Raw genomic sequence first — 203 nt, 5'->3', positions numbered from 1 at the left:
GTCAAGCTAATGACATTAAAGAAGCGCTTGTTGGGAGGCAACCCAATGTTTTATAATTAACTATTTTCTTTTGTTATTTTACATTTTTTGTAGGTTGATGATCATAAGAAGTCACAAAATCAATGAAAGAAGCAAAAACAGAATGAAAAACAGAAGGAAAAACAGCACACCCTGGAGGAAGAACCCACTGGCGTTTAAACGCC

The sequence above is a fragment of the Arachis duranensis genome, chromosome 2, assembly GCF_000817695.3.
Source record: "Arachis duranensis cultivar V14167 chromosome 2, aradu.V14167.gnm2.J7QH, whole genome shotgun sequence".
Classification (NCBI taxonomy): domain Eukaryota; kingdom Viridiplantae; phylum Streptophyta; class Magnoliopsida; order Fabales; family Fabaceae; genus Arachis; species Arachis duranensis.
The sequence above is the reverse complement of the archived record's forward strand: the minus strand, read 5'-3'. Positions refer to the sequence as shown.